Source organism: Amblyomma mixtum, chromosome 5, assembly GCF_055824585.1.
Source record: "Amblyomma mixtum isolate Tamu chromosome 5, ASM5582458v1, whole genome shotgun sequence".
NCBI lineage: Eukaryota > Metazoa > Arthropoda > Arachnida > Ixodida > Ixodidae > Amblyomma > Amblyomma mixtum.
Window position 1 is genome coordinate 78,163,933 of NC_143016.1, and position 19,453 is coordinate 78,183,385.

The 19,453-nt window shown below is 48.0% G+C and overlaps 1 protein-coding gene across 1 annotated transcript in view; it reads left to right on the top strand.

Annotated features, from left to right (window-relative positions):
- Positions 1–8,565: 8,565 nt before the first annotated feature.
- The window catches only part of LOC149342737 (ADAMTS-like protein 5), a 127,249-nt gene continuing 116,361 nt past the window's right edge, over positions 8,566–19,453 (top strand). The window contains exon 1 of the mRNA XM_089545202.1: positions 8,566–8,918. The gene's annotated coding sequence lies outside the window, so the exon portion shown is untranslated. The remainder of the gene's footprint in view (positions 8,919–19,453) is intronic.

A 19,453-nucleotide genomic window follows, 5' to 3' on the forward strand; every position in this document is an offset into this window, starting at 1 on the left:
TGCCGATTTCTTCTGCCAGGAGGAAGTCTGGGAGCTCTGGAAGCCGGCCACACATCTGCGCCTACTGACGCAACCTGCCGCTGCGGCACTGCAAGTGCCGTGATGGACAACCCTACAACGGAGTGAGTTTCCCCAGTCTCATTCTAATTGCCTCGGGAGTGCTTGAGCCGCAGGGTTATTATTAACCAAGGCAAAATGGCAACATTAGGTTGGCGAAGTGGTTATGGCTGTGGGTATTGGGATGGCCATGAGCGAGCCGAAATGTCAGAGGCTGAGCGAGCCAGAGCAAAGGAGAGGAGCGACGCTTATATACGAGACCTGGAGCGTCAATTAGCTATAGCCGAAGAGAATCTCCGGCAGGAGAGGAAGAGAATTGAGGAGGAGGAGCGCTCACGGAGAGCGGCTAGAGTACTGACTGAGACGGCACAGTCGCCGTCGTGCCGTATTGTATGGTGCGATGATCGAACGCTGATCGAGGTAGCGAAGAAAGAGGATATCGGCAGCGGCATTCGGTCGGTTCCTTTTGAGAACCGCAAGGAGGAACCTCTGGTTCCTGCAGACAGTGAAGCGATCACTAGCGCCGAGGAGCCGCCCATTGAGCTGTCAGCCACGAGTGTTGACACAGAAAAGCAGGCCTTGGTTCCCGAGGTGGAGGCGAGCTCCACGGACATTCCAGGCAAAAATTCGTCTCGTGATGAAACTGCGCAGGCCAACTTTGACGAGGCAGCCGAACATGTTAGTAGTGGTGCTAATGGCACTGATGAGCAGAATGGTATGAAGGGCTCGGCCGGCCGGGTTGCCCAGCGCGACATTTTGTTTCCAGCTGAAGCGGCAGTATGTAAAGCAGGGTGTGGCGAGAGTGGCATGGCTCAGAAAGGATCCTTAGCACAGGCTGTAGCTTCCGAGAAGCAGGAAGAACAGCTGGGTAAGCCAGACTGTTCCGATCCGAGAAACTCGGATTCAGGTAACGCCGCAATGAGTTTGGCGGTCGATGAAAGGAGTCTGAGCAGTGACGACGACGACGAATTCATCTCACTCCCTGAAGGAGGCGAAGATACACCGCCGCTGATAGGGTCGAAACGCGACCCATCCTGCAATCTCCTGGCGGGTCACCGCAGCAGGTGGATCGCAAACCTAGAGGGCAGTTACGCTGAATTGGTTGAGCTGGCCATGGCACATTCAAGAGGGCCCTCTAGGCACAGGCACTTAGGGCCTTGTGCGGAGGCTTGTGCACCGTATGCGCACACGGTCGGCAGCTCCGCTGCGGTAGGAGCTGAGCGATACAACCGGGGAGCAGCACGAATGAGAGAATGGTGCACACTGCAGCACGTGACTTTTCTGAGACCAGATAAAATTTTCGATCCTGGTGGCTAGCGACGAATGCCTATGTGCACAGCCTTAACCCACTCTGTCACTGCCAGGTGGCGGTACGCGCAAAAATGCCTTGCGGCTGGAGCACACGATGGGGCAGTGGGTGAGAGTGGGGAAACATGAACCGTTTACAGCCAAGAGACTGAAACTGTGTGCATGGACGTGCTGTATGCCTGTTGCGTCAGTGCTTGTTTTGACACCAGCTTTTATTTTGTTGTGTGTGTGTTTCTCTGAATGTTCTGTACGCGAATGGTCGTAACGTGTGTTGTTGTGCATGCTGTTTTACGCTCGGTAAAGTGGTCGCCAGCACCTGACTACGGTCAAGACGCTTTTATTTCATAGCGCGTAGCATCTCCTTAGCGTAGCATCTCCCTTAGTTTGGGTCTGATTCACGCAGGGGTACGGAACCCTTTCGTGAATCTTAGGAAGGGCGTGTAAAGCTCGAGGCTACGCACAGGAGGGGTGTAGAAAACAGCCCATTAGTGTGTCAACACCTCGCCGCGATTACCAGCAGAGTTCAGCGGAAAGGGAACAAAGGAAGGAATGCGGCACGGGACGACTGAGACATCTGGCGGTCAAGGGCGCGGCTAACGCAACGGGGGGCTTCCACGAAGGGAGACGGGAAGGGGGCGGTCCCGCGATTCGGCGGCAGGGACGCGCCATATGTAAGCTACCCCGTAGGAGCCGCCGTGCCGCCTGGTAAGAACAACTGATGAACGGCCGGACGAGGCGCCCGCCTGTCGGAGTGATGTCTGTGATGGTCGCGTGCGGCATGGTCGCGGGGGCCGGGAACAAAAGGGCGCACACTTAATGGGGTCCTGGTGGACGCTCCCGCAACGGGAGAAGGGACACCGCGACACTTCTGGGAGCCGAGGGGTCTCGAAGACGTAAACAAGTCGTAAATTTAAGGATGTCACGGACAACCGCGGGACGGAATGCCAGCAGCTTAGCGGCAGCTGAGAACCCGGGGTTGCCAATACTTGGAAACGATGACCGCACGTGCTTGCAGAAACAGGCGATGCCGTGGGAACGACTTGGCGCACTTGCATTTGTTTTCGCTTGATTTCAGGAGGGGAGAGAGTTTGGACAACACTGCAGAAGTTGAGGGCGGGGCATGTAATCCCGTGTACCAATCGGGTTGTGCTCGCTTCCGGGAATGTGGTTTGATTTTAGTAACTCTTGATGCTCCTTTTTCAGTATATGTTTTAGGGAGAGGGTTACAGACATTCTCAAAGCTAGAGAGAGCGAGCTACAAGTATGGTAGCCAATGATGTAAAGAGTTAGCCGCGATTGGTTAGTGCTCGTTTTGTCGGGATTGGTCAGTGTTGATTGCGGGCTACGCCTCGCAGTGTTTAAAACCCGGGCACGGTGGCCCGAAAGGTCGTTCTTGGCTAGGGTTTAAGCTAATACCAAGTCTCGGCTAAGTATGCCGAGCTAGCCAGTTCCATGTTTGATTTCATGCCACCTTGCTGTAAATACTGTATGTACATAAACTTCAGTTAACCTCTTGTCTGTTGATCAAATGTCGCTGTCTAAATTCTCTCAACACCGTCTCTGACCCGGGGCCCACCTTCTGGGCAATTGCACCAGTCTCCGTAAGAAGAACGAACCAGCCACAGCTACATCGGCATTAACAGCATAGGAAGAGAGTTTTCACTGTCTTCAAACACACACCGTGAAATACTCAAGCCTTTTAGCTTTTCGTTTCTACTGAAAGGCGACCATTTCGGCTATAAGTTCAACCTGAGAGATCGCGTTCACTAAAAAAAATGTCATCCTACTACTTGATAGGCAGCTTTAATGTTTATGCTTCGCGGGCGCCAAAATATAACTGATTAAAATCATGGGGAAATGCAAAGTAGTGCATTACGCTCGTATTCAGCCTTTTTATTTGGCTCTCGGAACTTCCGAGTTTATTTTTGCGCACCTACACGAGATCACTGTCCAAAAGACGGGCCTGGCGAGCACTACTCTTAATCAGTTTCTTCTGGGTTAAAAAGAACCAACTTTCTGCAAGCCAAACTGTGCTTTCAGATCCTTTGCCGGCCAGTTTCTTATCGGTATAGTAGCAGTCTACTTGCTCAGAGTGAGCAGTATACCTCAAGCATTACTGTGAAACGGGCCGGGCCGGGCCCGGGCTGGGCTTCACTCCGGGATTCACGGGCCGGGCCGGGCTCGCTAGAGCGATAATTTAGCGGGCCTGGGCCGGGCCCGGGCTTGAAGCCGCGGGCCTGGGCCGGGCTCGGGCTTCAGGTCTCGGGCCCGGGCCGGGCTTGGGCCTCTAATTGAGGCCCGTGCAGTGCTTTAGTGTGAATTATGCCATTGTCCTCCGGAATTATAACTTCTTTTCTTTTTCCTATGAGTTGCAATATAAATTCGAACATCTTCGCTAATATATTCTGTAAAACTTTCATAATGTGCAGAGAGAACGAAAGTGGAAGGAAAAACGTGAGTCCGCAGTGATGCGGGGCGATCGCGTGCATATGGGTGCTGTAAAAATCGGAGATGCGCCCTGTGCTAAGCGCGAGGGGCATGTCGACAGTATTTAGAACAGCAACGATTTAAAGGGCAGTGCCCCAAGTTTTAAAGTTTCTATACTCAAGAAAGGAGTATTTTGGCCTACACAACTGTCATACCGGTTTCTAAACCAAGCGGCCCACACACATGGCAGGGTGCGCCTCCATTATTTAGAAAATTCCTAGACTCACAAATACGACGCGCTGCTCTGGGCTCGCGTTTATCCTTTCATATTGCTTGCACCTCTACTGTCGGCAGCGAATGAACGGTGATATGCTTCCAAGAGGACTGAAGTTCAGCCTTCGAAGTATGATGGTGGGCCGGAAAAAGTTCTTTAAATCAAATCATCTCGACGCATATTGTCACGATTTAGAAGACGAAGAAGCGGGCAGTGGCGCGGGACGGAGCACCCGCGCTAGGCCCGCAGCCATTAAAATCATATTTCATCGGTCATCATGTCGTTCTGTTCCTTGGCTTGCCACCTCGTATCAATATATTTACCGCAAGGAGTTGGAACGTTAGGCATTATTACATTCTTTTCGGAATATATATACCACATGTGCTATAAAACGTGTCCGCTTTGCACCTATTAAAAAGCTGTGCCCATTAACGATGGCAGCCCCACTGATGGTGACAATGCCAGCCGACTACATACCATTCCTACCACCAGCCCAGCTTTAATCGACACCGTATACGTGCAGGCTCTTCGCAGTTTCCGGCCTTGTCACCCGAAATGTATGAGCGTAAAGGCGACATGAAGAGAAGCAATGCTTGAAAAATTCTGCTCTGCGCTTTGATGAAGCCGGCCCCCAAGCGCTCCACTCTGCCTAGGGGCACCCTTTCAACGTTCTTATACGGAAAGGGGTACCCATGGCGTCGGAAGAAATAGGCCCGCTGATAAACGCACCACTTATCTCTTAGAAAGGGACAGGCGCAAGCTGACTTAGAAAGCTTACCCTGGAGTAAGACATGCCGCGAATGTAAATAAAAGCGAAAGGGCAGCAGGCACTCACTAACACACATGGGGAGGGGAAAAAAAAGGGGGTCAGAAGGCAGACAGGAAACTGCTCGCCTCGGCCATTTGTTTGTGCGGTAATTTCCGGTTGACAGGCCACGCTTGCGGAGCATCATCCAAGCAAGGCGACAACGGCGACAGCGGAATACAGGGCGGAAAAAAGAACTCGCGATAAGGTCGCTGTTTTTGACAGGTCCCAGATTTTCAGAAGGGTACCTATAAACGCAATAAACGTGGAAACAGCGCCGGAGAGGGGAGGGGACTTGGTTCTTGTTTCGCCCGCGAATGTCACTAAATTAAGAGCTTACTTTTCGTCTCAGCATTTATTGCCGGCTTGCATCTCAAAGGGAAAACGCCCGGGGGGATTTTTGCTCGCGGCAGATTTTCGAGCATCCTTTAAGCTATGTTGCGCTGAAGACATGTTTTTGAGATTGTAATTAACGCTGCAAAAAAAAAAGAAAAATAAATGCAGACGCCAAAAGTCGAAACTATAAGTTTATTCCTTAGAGTTCACGTCAGCCAAGTACTTTTCCCGGTTGTTCGTTTATAAATACCTTTCGTTCTTTGCTCAAAATTACTTCAGGAAGCTGGAGTTTGAATTCTGGGAAATTAGCATAGGTGATGCAATATTTTTAACATGAATATATGAGCACAAAGCCATTCGTTTGAGGAAGCACGGCCACCACGGTCGCTGCAACTTAATCAAGTGAAGTTAAGTTTCTTTCTTTTAATCACTTAAGTCGCACCTAATTCGAAAAGCAGTCCAGATGTGTTTGCGTTAAGCATGTTTGAAATTTGGTGTCACTTATTTCTTGTGAATCCGGCGAAACTGCAGAACTCAAAATGACCTCTTTCGCTTGCGTCAAAAAGATTTTTTGTTAACAACCGTAGATAATGCCCGAAACCAACCATTAAAAACAGTTCACATCTTCTTTCATTTCTTTTTTTTTGCCACTTGCACCTCGACAGCATTACTGATGTTTATTCCGATTCAATCAAGGCCACTGCGAATGCTGCCACTTTAGTTCATGTCGGCCCTAACTTTTACAAGTCATCATCATCATCATCAGCCTGACTACGCCCACTGCAGGGCAAAGGCCTGCAGTGGACCAGAAAAAAAAAACTGGCATTTGCGCTATGCTGATTATGCAGCAATATTAAACGACAGTGGAGTTGCATGTGCCCTTGCGCGCATGTCCTATAGCCCTCACGTTCGGTTTCACACAAGCCCCGTGCTTGCTTGTGCGACGCTCGCCCGATCGCTAATGCGACGCTCGGCAGCTGTGTAGAGATGCTGCATCTTTATTCGGTTTCATCTGACAAATATATGACGGAGTTTTCCCGTGCCGTTCCGCTTATAACGATCATGATGTAGTGACTCTCGCGCAAATCACGCATCTCATTAGCTATTATTGGTGCACGTGATAACGATACAAGCGCCTGTGCGTTCGCACTACGCGCCACACTCCCTCACGTCATCATAAACTCCCCTGATGGGCCACCTTAATTGGTGGAGAGAAGTCACGTGACCATGTGACATCATCACAACCTGGTCACTGTGGCAGATGACAATTACATTAATGATTGATCGAGAGATGTCCCGTGACCATGCGGCGCCATCACAACCTGCCCATCGTGTTGCGAGCAACCTAGTTTCGGACGGCAACCTAGATAGAGAATCGAAATCGAAATCAGAAAAAAGCGTGATATATGCAAATGTCTGCACCGTCACAGCATAGCCGACATCTGATATTGCAGCTGGCAGTCCGAATATATGGCGCTTGATGGACAGAAAATTGCAAACAAGCAGACGCAAGCGCCCACAGAACTTGCTGCACAAGCTGCAGTAAATGTAAAAATATAATATTCCGTATGACATTCCACTCTTAGGTGACTTAAGTGACCCGACAGATTTTTGTTTTTGGCTTTACTGCTTTACTTGTAAACGCTGATCTTGGCGTCAGTAAATAAGCTCTAAGCTAGCGCTGTCATCGACTGGTTCCTTAAGGGTGAGTTATTCTAGGTAATCGCACATTATGAATATGCACCAAACAGCCCAACATCACCGCTTTATCTATCTCCCTTTTCAAAACTTTTCAAAACTTTCAAATCTCCCACATATCTTCCTGCGGCAGCTACGAAGGTCTTGCGTGTATTAAATAGAAAAAGAAAGATGTTTGAGGTGAATTTTTCATTGCGACAGCTCACAACCATTCGCCGGCGGTCAGCTCTATTCCTACTACTGAAAAGTCTTGAGCAAATACTATTGAAAGCAAACCTATTTTGAGTAATGCGTCTCTAAACAGAAATATTACTGTAGATTCTGTCAGCACGAAGGCCACGTCTAAAGCGGCTTCTATCACCAAGATTTTTCGGGTATTGTTTCTTGCAGGGGATAATGTGACATGTGTAGGGGTTAGGCGAAAACACAAGTAAAAAAGACGAGGGGAAAGAAGGAGGCATACACACAACGGCGACTGGACTAGCAACTGTGCTTTATTGGACAAGGCAGCTTCCCAGTAAGGCTCACAAGACATGCGCAGCAAAACCAAGCCTATCACAGGACATTGGCATAAGACAGATAAGCGGCGCAACTATCGCCCAAGCGCTTTCCCCCTCCTCGTCCCTCGTCTTTTTGACATGTTTTCGCCTAACTATGTACCAACTGGCCCAGATCTCTACTCTTATCTGAACGGGGCACTGTGGCGTCAAACAGTATTGAGGATAACCCGCCAACTATTCGCTATATGTGCTGAAGAAATGCTCTCCACCGTATGCTCTGAAGTTGCGTGGGGGATAGATGATGATGATGTCCTCAGGCTTAATGGCACATAGCTGCTTCTTTGTCGACTACTTCTTCTCCCTGACCCTCCTCTTCTTCGAAGCTGACCTGGATTACATAGATAAATTACGCTCCTATTTACGTGTTTATGCACGCAGAGAATGCGTTCGAAGATAAGAATAGTCGCAATGTTACCCGAGTGAGATTGTACCTGGACTGTTATCAAGGTTGGCCCTACAGCATGGGCGGAAATGTGGATGAAAAATCAGCCGTCAAATTCCTGCTATGCGTTTCTTTATCAAAAAGAAAACACTCGAGAGCAAAGCGTTCTTGCCGAAACCCAGTCTCACATTCCATCGCCATCCACCCTCCAACACCAGCACGCGGCTCGGAGGAGATATAATACTCGTCCTTTATTCTATTCCTTTCTTAAATCTGGATCGCCTTTATTTCCCTCTTTTTTTTTGCAACTTAAGAGCAAGAAAGGGAAGAAATGACAGGGAGAGAGCGGCTCGCGTCGGGAACGAGGGGGGCCTCCCACAACAGCCCTCCGCTTCTGAGCCGAGCGAGAGAACAACGCACTACACGCGAGCGAGCGGGAAACCAGCTCCTCGCCGCAGCCGGCGGCACGCTGCGGCGAGCGTCCACGTGCTCGGCGTAAACACCGGCGAGGCAGGCAGGCAAGAGGCACGAACGGTGAACCCACCGCAGCCGCCGCGGCACGCGCACCACATTCCCTCCGGAGTCCCACTCCTCCACTCGCGCGGGCAGCGAGAGCGCGTCACTCCTGCAAGTGCGAGTCTCCGCGCTGGCCCGCCGCAAGTGGCGCGTCACGTTGCGCGCTCGCTGCTGTTGGAGCTGCAGCTCGGCGCGAGATCCTGCCGTCGAGCGGTCGGCCGCCGCCTCCACCGCATTCAGATTCTTGACTCGCGTCGCTGCCGTCGCTGCGGAGGAGAGCGGCCCGCTGCGCCCCGTCGCTGAGGGAGAGCACGCAACTCCGCGTGATCTCGGAGCGCGCACGTGCTTCTCTGTGCGCCGAGCCCACCAGGTCGGCGTTACTAGTGTGGCGCTAGTTTGATTATGTAAACTATTGTGGCGAAGTACTGTTTTGTTGTCGCTCCTGCTTCGGTGATTTGGTGACTTCTTCTTGGCGCTTCACCGCCGGTTGCTCCCCTGCTGTCAACGAGGCTTCTAGCAGATGACCCGAGCGTGCCGGACACTGCTCTTCCTGGTGTAAGTGCGGCTGGACTCATCCTAATCTGTTCTTACATGCATCTCAAGGGGTGGCGATGGCTGATCAATTCATGTTTCCGTTTGCCCGGGTTAGCCAAGCGAAGAGTGATCGCGCGTATCACTTTCAGCAAGAGTGTATCTTGCTGAAATAGAGAAGACATCGCAAATGGCAGGTAAAAAAAAATGATGACTCTCATATCCCGTAAAATTCAGTGCGTAGGAAATGGATTAGATTCGGCATACACGGCGCTGAATGCATTCTCAATTAACAGTGCAATGGAAATCCGCCTTTTTCACAAGGCCTCTTCGCGCGTGCACTCCTCTCCTCCGTGGCGCTCTCCGGAGCGCCATTGGTTGAAAACAAACCGCCAGCTTCTATTGCGCATGCGCAGTTTATTCTGGTGACAGCTGCAAGCACCAGATGGCGGCAGCTCTCATGCACGCGCTTGTCAATTCGCATGCGCCCATTGGTCCAAACTTCGATTCTCAGTGGGCGCCCGGATTTAGGTTTGAAGTAGTAGAGAGACAACGACACCTGCACCGGACAGGCACTCGAAGTTTTTCGCGCCCTTTCTTTTTTTCATGCTGTCATTAAAGGCCAACTTTTCACCCTGTAAAATACTTTTTTTTATTGGGGCACAACAACGAAGCTACTGATATCACTCAAAGGAGGACTTCCAGGCTAGGGCGTAGACCGATTGTCATCACGTCATGGTTAATCCCCTTGCATTTGCTTGCATGATATCACGGGGGGTTATCAGGTGCAAGTGGGTTAACCACAGATTAACCGGATTAACACCGACGGCAATACTACCGGCCGACGGCATTGGCTGGAGGGCCTACATTGAGCTGCTTGTGCCACTTTGTTCTTGAGTTTTATCCATTCGTAGTGTGTCAAGAGAGAGCCCAAAAGAAAAGGGGGATTGCACTCGTTATTTAAATGACTTCGTAAAGGCTCGCTTGCGAAAATCATCGTTTTTCAAACCGCCACTCGAAAAAGGGTGGCCATTGCCAAGTACCGGATATGACGTTAGCGAGCCGCGAGCAGCGAGCCGCATTTCAGAGGCTCGCTGCTGCCCATAGAACGCGTAGTAAGCGGGCACTCACTGTAAGCGTGTGCTGCATGCGCCGCGAACGCCGATCGCATGAATTTACAGCGCCGGGAGTGAACGTTTGCGAACAGGGACCACCTTTTATTGCGCGACGTATGCTTTCGTCCTTCCGTCACAGACCAGAGATGGAGCTTCAAGTACTCAGCTTTTCGAAAACTGGGTTTTTCTGTTGGAATCGCCTGAGACGTTTCGTACTTCTGATTCATTATCACCAAACCAAGCACGGACCCCACCATAACGCCACGTGAAAGCAAACAGATCACCGTATGCTGCTCAACGTTCGCTGTTTGCCGTACTCGAGAACCGCATGCGGTGTGCGCGGTCGTGTGTGGTGTGCGTATTCGTGTACAGGATGCTCGTTCGTGACCACGACGCCTGCACGGTTTCGGTGGGGTAACAACACTGGAAATTTCGAAGAACTTTAGCACACTACCAAACCTAGGACTGCATAGCCGCAATTTAACCCCTAGACTTTTACTCATAGTCCGTAAATGGACCGGGATTGATTAGGGCTCTCGTTTTCCCATGCGTATACATAATATCCGCTTAGTTCCCTAATTGTGCGACATGTCGCCATCTGTACGCATTGTCTAATACAGAGCTTCCTAACCGCTTGTAACTACAATGCTAGTTTTATATCTAACAAGCTTAAAATTGAACAGTTGCCATAACTGCAGCAACGCCATTTTCTAGCGCATTAGTCAAAGCAGAGACACAGCGTGAGCTGTGGGTGATGACGGAGGCCTCCTTGAAGACAAGTTCATGCAAAATGGAATCCTAACAGTGAAACGCCCTAAAATCTATGGTCGTAACGCTGAATCGGCAAGTTATGAAGCATTTTTGAACTGGGCTCCTGATTTGCGGAATGCGCCTGCGTATTTGAGCGTAGCTTTATCATCCTTAGACAATCTGAAATCGTCAAAATTAGCCCGATAGAAGTATGCTGTAGTCATATTTTTTATCCCCCTTTTCCCCCTTTTCTCTCCAATGGTGGGACCATCAGTGATAAAATCCTCGGAATTCATTTCTGTATAGGACCTTTTGAATGCCTGGACACTAATTTTAAAGCGCGCAGAATGTGCATAACGAAGTAAGGAGTGTGCTGGTTGCGCCTGCGAAGATTGTCTGCAAAGTTTGTGCAGTCGCATTTAACATTTACGCGTCCACCATGTATTTTTTTTTTTTTTTTTCACTGTAGGGCGGCCGAGGCAATATACGCGAGCGGAACAGAGCGAAACTGCTCGCTGTGGTGCTCAGGGAGATAGCAGGCTTGAGTATGCCCATCAGGAAGATGAGGGTAGTGCCGGAAAGAACTGTGGCAGGTAGGTTCAGCCACGAAGTGTGAATGAGCAAAACAGCGGCATAGTTAGAAATTTAAAGGCGAGCAGCTGTTTTCTGGCTTAAATAAAGTTCACGCGGTGTTTTAATTTTGCTTCTGCTTCATTTGTTTGACTCTCTAAACGCAGAACAAAAAAGGCTGCTTTTTGAATGACGTAAGAGCCCAAAACATGTGATAAACCATGGGGACCTACATTCATAAAATTATTTATTTAGGCTGGTTCAAGTAGCCCTAAGCAGGCCGTAAATAGTAGACTGTAGGCCTAGTGGTTAGTAACTGAAACGTTCGTAGGTATGCACCACTGTAACAAAAATAAGAGGGCCAGTTAAGCTCCACCTTACGAGCATGATCCGAACGAGTTAATGCTTATTTGCTACCTTCGTTTTTGATTCGTACCTCTTTTAATTACATGCACTAATTAACATATATCAGTAAGCTTGCTAGACTACGTCATAAACCACAAGGCACAAAAGTTATTTCTTCAATTTAGTAGAACGAACTTGTCTCAATGGCCGAACGGTAATGCGTCTGACTCTAAACCCAAGGGTCATGAGTTCGATTCCCAACTAATTGCCCTAATTCTCTTTTCAACTAATTTAATCTACTCCACATTCTTATATGTCATAATGACATTTCAGTCATCTTACGACCACATAGTCACAATTTAACTCGAGTTTTAACAATTTCTTCCTCAGAATCAATCCTGAATTAGTACGGTAACGCGTGCGGCTTTTCCTGCAAACGCCCACTCTAACGTTGTCGCGTTAATACGCGCTAGCGTGTACTAATCCCGACGTTGTCGCATATCATGGGTGAACTACAGGAAGCCTCGCCCGTAACATTTAAAGCTAGGTGAAGTCAAGATACGCTATTAGTAGTTTCGATCTAGAGGGTGAAACGGGTCAGAGATCGGCCTTGAAAACGCGTTAAACAACAAGCGGCTGGAAACTTTTTCTCCACATCATTTTGACCCTTTTGCTGACTTATTTATTGCCTCGCGGCCTAAAGTTCCCAAGCCCTGAGACATGTCGTTTTATCTTCAGGGACAGACGCCCGACAACGCCATCGGGACCATAGATACTTCTAATCTTCTGAAAAAGTGGCCTTGCTGCTCACCAGATCGTCTTGCCTCGGACTTTTCCTCTTTGCTTTTCTGTCTGCGTCCAGGACGTCTCCCCGTTCACTGTTTTCGAAAAATGTAGTAGATATTTGGCCCTCTGACCTTCCATTGGCGTGGAAAATCTCCCTCTTTCTCTCCTTTTGCGGCAGACAGCCGGCTATCGTGTCCTGTTTAATGGGTCGTTGCAAGAACAGTGCGGGATTATCGCTTGGGGAGATGTACGACGGCATCTCGAGAAAGCCCCTTCTTTGCCGCGCCTTCGTGGCCACGGTAGGTCCGTGTGGCTGAGAGGTTCCGGCGCTGTGCGCCTCAGGGCAAATGCCAGAGACGGGCACAGAGGCACGATGGGCCAGAAGAATTGAACGCAGAAGCTGGAGCAGATGCTGGTAAGCAAGGACTTTGGAGACAGAAAATCAGGTAGTTTTTTGGCATCAGCATCGACTTTAGCTTGAGTGTCGTAATATGCCGCGCCTGAAAACTGCCGCTTTCATCTCTTGGGATATGGGAATTCTATACAGATAGGCTGAATAGTTTTTGTCGGTTGTTAACAATTCTGTCGACTGTTGACGCCACTGCAGCTTGAAAGGTCATATATGGTCCAGGTGGCCTTTGTCCATGCTGACCATAGAGTGCGGGTTCCCAAAGGATGGGGACTTCGAAACGTATATCAGCGTCATTCATATATGCGGCTTAATGGAGGGCGAACAGTTAGGTAACTTTCTTCTTTTCAAGTTTTTATTTTTTAAAACTGCGCGAACAAAAACAAGGACCGAGCAAGAACACAGTAACACACACAAGCGCAGTTTTTTTTTTTTTTTGCAGACTTCCAACTTTTATTCGAAAAGATTGCCGCAGTCTTTTTATACCCTCTGTGGATACCATCACCACACCCCAACCCATGCGTAACATTTGAAACACGTGCGCTTATCTCATCTGAATGTCTCAAACATTCCACGATAATGGGCAGGCGCCTTAGCAGCACACAAGTGACTAAGAAACACGCGCAAATTTTTACCTCAATAAAACGAAGATCGCGAGCCACGTGCCTTGTCCACGCCATGTCGAACACGCCAAGAAGCATAGATAATAACAACGAAAAGAAGACATATGAAAGCATGACACCCAACATGAACATGGTAAAAGGCAATGGAGAGATCACTAAAACCTGAGCAAAAAAATGCGAAACCAACAGGAACGCGGAAAAACACCTATGAGGCCACTACACTGGAGCTAAAAAATAAATAATAATCTCATTTCTCAATGAACAAAAGCGATCTAAAACATGAACCAAGTGTAAAGTGCACTTTTGTGTGTTACTGTGTTCTTGCTCGATCCTTGTTTTTGTTCGCGCAGTTTTAAATTATGAACGATTCAGACCAACTAGCCCGCCAGAAGATACTTTTGAACTATATTTCTTTTCAAGCACAAGAAAATCTTAGGCCAGAAAGTCACTGCTCAACGCTAGACCGCATTTGGAGGCAAGATGTGAACTTTCCTAAGCGAGAAGTTGTGTGCTGTACTGGTCATATTTACTTCGGTTGCCCCCGAAACGGGTATGATATGCACGGACGCAATCCGAAAACAGTGTTTCAGATGGGTCATGAAGGACTGCCAGCATGTCATACGTCAATCATTTGTTCATGTGACATGCTCACCTTGAGCACTTTGCTTTGGGCACAGAGCAATACTGCTTGGCCTTATATTAATTACCTTATTTGTGGATTTGAATAGGCACAAAGCGCCAAATGCCACTTATTAAAAAAGCGTGATTTTCCCTTTATGAGCTACTCTACACTGTTGCACGCTTTTTTAACACAAGCCGAATGTTGATGCCCACGTCTCCTATTAGCCCCTTACTTTTCTATGTAGTTCTCATCATTCTAAAGAGATGTAGCTTGCTTTACATAGTCGATAACAACGGTTCAACAAGCCTTGTTTTAACCGAAATGGTTGAGTTGATTTGTTCTTGTACTTGTTCCTCAGGCGCTTGCGATTTCAGTTTTCCGCTATAGATATTTAAGTTGTCTCGTATTTCCTCAACCATTTCATTATTTTTTTTTAATGTTGAAATTCCAATCAGCAATTCTTAGTCAAGCACCGTAACAGGTGTTTCGGTGTGCCACACTGCACAGTTTGCGTTTGTCTGGTGTATTAGACCCTCCAACTTGGAGCTGCGTTATCGATGTGGCAGGTCGTATGCGCACTCGTTGATTTCCTCATTGCCTTGAGATCACTCACTGCTCGGAGCCCTGGTTGAGATGTTAAGGAGCTTCTCTCCTTTGGTGCTGCTTTTAGCAATGCAGGTATGACGACTAAAACATAGGAACAAGTGAAAAAAAAAACTTCTATCATTCCGAATATATATAAGTATACGGATCCCGGAAAGCTTCGTCTGGGCACGTCCGGTCTTGTCCGATTCGGCGGCTTCTTTGCGAACCCGACGCCTGAAGGGGAAGCGCAGGCATATTCAAAGAGGTCAGCGGGCACCGCGCGTAAGGGGCTGGTTTGTTCCGAATTTAAATTGGCTCATTTCAGTTCAGACAGCGCAAAGCACCCAAACAACGGCAAAGCACCCGGCATGCATCAAACTTTCTTGCTGTGCAGTTGGCCGGAGGACGAACTCGGTTGGATGCTTAAAGTTGGCCTCCAGGCTTTAAGCTACACTTCTTTACACAACCGTACGGCGCATGCGCCCAAGTCGTCATGCAATTTTGTTATGGATACATTGCGTGCGGGTGCTCGCCTATGGAATAGGCTTAGCGCGAATGCAGTGCGTAACCCTGGCTGTATATAGAATTACCTTTGCGAACAACTAGGATACTCTAGGCAAGGGTGAAATATGACGCACTGTGCCAACAACAACCGGATTTAAAAAAAAACACTCTTTCAAATGTGCGAAGGTATTCTTGTTGCTGCGAAAAATCGGCCTCCGAAATCTGCGCAGCCGGTATGCGAGGGTTGTGATGAAACTGATTTTGGTTATTGCGTTACGAATATTTCAGGAGGGATGATGCGTATTCAGCTCGCTAGGTTACAGGACCAAACCGTGCGGTTACACATCGGTAGAAATAACGGTAAATATAATGCAGGTGTGTGAGTGGGGGAAATGTTAGACTGCTTCGCAAGACAGAGTAGAGTTCAGCGAAGTGCATGATCTTCTCTTTCAATGCACGCAACGAAGTGAAACGATCCAGAACGGACAATTAGGAATATTTTCGCAATTAGGCAGGAGTACTCCGCGGATTACTGGAAAGTGACAACTACTGCGATAGACGCCTTTGACGTGCTTCTTCCAAAAGATTTTCTTCCCTGCTATATCATTTAACTCCGAAAAATAAATGGCGGTTTAAAGAACAGGTTTTTTTGCTATCTTTAAACAGCAGCGCATAACGCTACGAGCCTGCCAAGAAATGCAAGCGGGAAGCACGCAGATAGGGTCGCCTTTCTTTATGTCCTTACCTCCAATAGTCAGCCATGAAACACAGAAATAAAAACGCAGACATATAATTGGTTTGTAGGAGCTCTTCAGAAGAAGAAAAACTGCTCATTTCAGTAGCAGCCGGTATTCACAGCCAAAATCCAAACTCGCCGCTTCACTTCTGCCTTTCCCTTCAACGCAGAGATTGTATCTTCGGTCCGCAAACTCCCAAGTCGCACGGAGGTTAATAGCAATCAGGCATCCGTGGATTCGCACTGCAGCAACTTTTCTTTGCCTATGAAAACTACTAAAAATTAAGTCTCTGGAGAATGCTTTACCAATTGGTATCTGCTTCGCAGGCGTACTAGGAAATGTGCATGATCTCTGATGTTCTGCGCCCCAATGTACAGCTTGAGTGAAAAACATTCTTCCTTTAGAGCGCAGCTCTTAGACGATTGTTCGTAGATTCTACGTCGTAATCGTCGTCATCGTTGGCGGCGGCGTAGGCGTTGTCGGCGTAACACGGTACTAACAATCATGGCAGGTGGTAGCAGAGTGAAACGCCACCTGCCGGCGTTGGCAGGTCGGCATTTTTCTCAGTGCGAAGTGACAAAAACTGAATGAATGAATGAATGAATGAATGAATGAATGAATGAATGAATGAATGAATGAATGAATGAATGAATGAATGAATGAATGAATGAATTGAACATAGGCTCCACTGTGCATTTAGATCATACGCTTCCCAGCCTTGAGCGGAGTAGGCGCATCAAGCAACCGCTGTCGCTGCTTTCCCATGGTACGATCGGACACGGCTGAGCTGTCGTGGTTATCTGAAACGCAGCCGTCCGGAGCGGAAACTGGCAAGACGATGATCCTGGGAAGAGCTGCCGCAGCGGCGTTTTTCCGAGACGAGGCTTCGTGACGAAGCGTGAATTCTCGTCTAGTGTAGTACCTGGGGCAGACAGGGATGTTTTACCGTTGTGCCATACAACCTTGCTGCTTTGCATATAAGAATGCCGTCGACTTAACGCCGCTGTATGTTCACCAGCTTTACCTGTTCGCGAGAATGCTCACAAAATAATAGATGTTCATAGTTGTAAGCGACTTTATGAACATTCTCAGAAAAGTGTAAGCCGCAGTCACATTTTAATCGCTTTATACCAGGTGTTTCACCTAAGATGCTCTGCAAATTATCAAATTTGCTTTTAAATTAAAAGTGCACTTTTTTGGCACCGCATTGTTAGCCGTTAAGTGCACCAGAATACAGCTAAGACGTGAGAACAGTAGGCTGTGTAAATAATTTTGAATAAATGATGTTTTTAACTGGTCCTGTTAGGCTCCTGAATTATTGAGGGGTGTGTAGCCCACCGCAAGTAGTGTCTATATCAATTACTAAAGTTTCGAAAACGCGGTTTCCCTCGGCGCTGTGGCTCAACAAATTATGGCTACATCGTGCCAAAATACATGCGCTTTCAAGATGCTTGCAGGCAAAGCAAATTCACGAGTGCATTTAAGTCGTCGAAATAGCCAGTATTTGTTGGGTCAGAGCGCCGAGGGTAGCCACGTTTTAGGAATACTAAAAAAAAAAACAATACAGGTTTTCCTTACAGTCGGCTACACACTCTCAGTAAGTGAGGAGACTAAAAGTAATACAACTCCTTGAGTGAAACACCCTATGGATCCCAGGGGCTTAATTTAGCTCACATTTTCGTGTTCTACATTTTTTACACACGCTCTGAATTGCAAAGCATTCCAGAAACACTCTGTTACATTCAAAGAGCGCGAATAGCTTCGCCACACGGACGGAGAAAGGAGTGACACAGCCGTAAGCGCTTTGCACCGCGCAGTCGCGCGAATGAACTTGTATCGAATCCCGTTGCCTCAAGCGCGCACAATACGCACGCGTGAATTTGCGCTTTCCCTCGCTCTTCGGTCGTAATTAATGGCTGTCAAACCGTCACCGTGCTCTCTGCGGTGATTAATGAGTGCGCGGCGTTTAATCGCGCACCCCTGCTATAGCACGGCAACCAGCGAGCTGCCGAGAAGGTTTACCAAAGGTCTTTGACGGAAGCACCGAGGGTCACTGCCGTCTTTAACGAGAGTACAGCTGGAAAGCGAATGTCTTGTAATGTGCCTAAGACACTTCGGCTCTTTATCCTTCGAGGACGATGGAGGCACGATAACGCTCAAACGTTACACTGAGGGCAGGACTTTACCAATGTCATGCGGCAACTGGCAGAGAGGAGTCGATGTCAACAAGGTCAAATAGAGCAAGTCTTTCCGGCTCATAGAAACGATTTATTGTTATTTTATAATTTTTTAGTATTATTCAATGTAATATCGTTGGATTTATGCTTTCCTGCTTGCTTCATTTATTAACAGCTCAGTAACTGCTTTAGCGGCCAGAGTCAAACAGAAGCACTACTAAAACCACGTGTGAAGTCACTATGTCAACCTTTGAAGGCCTGACAGAAATTACTTAACTAACCATTTGGAAAGGTGAGAATATTTTGTTAGGAATCAATAGATGCTCCTGACCAGTAAACAAAAATTTAGGCATGTGCTGAAAAAACGCAACCAGCGGAATTGAAGTCGATGCCATTTTGGTGCTTGATTGCGAAGCTGCGCGTCATTCTCCCTATGAATCAAAACAAACAAACAGAAGAACGCAGAGAGGGAGCAAGAGAGAAGAGAGCGGACACACCTTTCCACCGATTGCGTCCTATGCTGCTATCACGCCGTTTCAGCGCGACACCGCCCTTCGCGACCCTTGACGCCTTCCACGTCCCTACAAGTGAAACGTGCTGGTGGCATAAATTCGGACCCTGCTCTGCTGCGAAGCGACCGCTGTGGTGGGACGTGGCTTGGTTCGAAAACTTCTCTGCCGACCATGTCAGTCTTTTACGACCGCTTCCCTCTCGTCGTTGTAGCCGTGTGCGCTCGCAGAGTGCACATGCGTCAAGTGCTTCGTATGTTTTACCTCGGAGCCTTTCGACATTCAGTGCACGCCCGACGGGTGACTCACAAAAAGCAGCGAAGCGTGGGGGTTCCTCGCTTTTTCATAACAGAGACAAGTGCCAACTGCCCTGTGGTTCGTCCCCTGTTTTTGCGGAGTACCTCTTGTAAATATGGTCTATAGACAGTCCGCAGACTTCCTATAGACTCTACTGCCTTCCTGTAGATACTCTTCCTGTTTTTTCCTAGTCTATAGACAAAAGTCTACTAAAAGAGGATGGCCATAAATCTATCGATTGTCTATAGACTGTCTAAAGTATTTGTATTACCTATTGAGTATTCTCTAGGATTTGTCCTTAGAGAGTCTATAGACTTTATGGACAGGAGTCTATAGACAGTTTATACACTGTCTAAAAAACTTTTTATATGTGTGCCCTGCAATTTTCGTAAATAGAAGCCAACAACCACAACACTTCACGAACCAGTCCTCAACCTGTGTCAAGGACTTATTGCTGAGTGAGACCTGTATTTAAAAGCAATTTAACACTGACCGTGATAGCAGTGGTCGCATAGATAGTTACGGGCGAA